This window comes from Oncorhynchus mykiss, chromosome 9 (genome assembly GCF_057628025.1).
Source record: "Oncorhynchus mykiss isolate SJ-2025 chromosome 9, ASM5762802v1, whole genome shotgun sequence".
Taxonomy (NCBI): Eukaryota; Metazoa; Chordata; class Actinopteri; order Salmoniformes; family Salmonidae; genus Oncorhynchus; species Oncorhynchus mykiss.
Genome location: NC_143030.1, coordinates 37,884,899 through 37,885,914, shown reverse-complemented (window position 1 = coordinate 37,885,914; position 1,016 = coordinate 37,884,899). Strand labels below are relative to the sequence as shown.

The 1,016-nt window shown below is 44.9% G+C and overlaps 1 pseudogene; it reads right to left on the bottom strand.

Moving 5' to 3' along the window:
• Window positions 1–266: 266 nt before the first annotated feature.
• The window catches only part of LOC149980899 (28S ribosomal RNA), a 2,370-nt pseudogene continuing 1,620 nt past the window's right edge, over window positions 267–1,016 (bottom strand).

Here is a 1,016-nt window from a genome sequence, read left to right as displayed (position 1 = left end):
AAAAAACGAGTCCCACTTCTCTCTCATTGCACCAAATTCTTATTTCCTATGACTTCCTATGATCAAACATGACAAATAGACCTTCTAGGTTGATTCAGGGCTTAACATAGTGATATATATCACTTGGTCAGTATAAATGCCATTTGGACATTTCTTATACCATTTGGACATGGTTTACTGACTTTTGGGTTCGTAAGCCAACTTTCTATGATCATATATGAGAAATGGACATAACATCCTGATTTGGTACTTTCAATACTTCTGTATGGCATTTGGACATTTCTTATGCCATTTGCCATGGTTTATTGCAAATGGACAAAACATGAGCCTTATGGACAAACTCAAAATAAAACACGTATGGTTAAAACATATTTATAATTGACAATATCAGCAAATTTATTTTTATTTTTTTCAAAATTGGACCCTTGGGTCTTGACTTTGTGACCATTTGCCATATGAAAATCTACTGTTTAGCAGGCTCGCCATCTTTGGGATTTTGGGGGTATGACACTTTGCATTTGCCATGTTCCACTTGCCATAAGGTTTGAATGAACTGCCTTCCATTTGAGTGGTAATTTGCGATTGTGTATATGGTTCGCACAATGGCAATGTGTTGCCGTTAATTTTTGTCCATTTCATGGGGGTCTTCCCTTACCTACATTGTTCTAACATGCCAGAGGCTGTTCACCTTGAGACCTGCTGCGGTCCGGTACGGCCCGGTGCGAGATTTACACCCTCTCCCCTGGATTTTCAAGGGTAACGCTTTCCAGGGCTTGGGCCCCTCCCTCGGAGCGAACCCATTCCAGGGCGCCCTGCCCTTCACAAAGAAAAGAGAACTATCCCCGGGGCTCCCGCCAGCTTCTCCGGGATCGGTCACATTACCACACTGGACGCCTTGCGGCACCTGTCTCCGCCACTCCGGATTCGGGGATCTGAACCCGACTCCCTTTCGATCGGCTGACGGAGGCCATCGCCCCTCCCTTCCGAACAGCATTTGCCCATCTCTTAGGACCGAC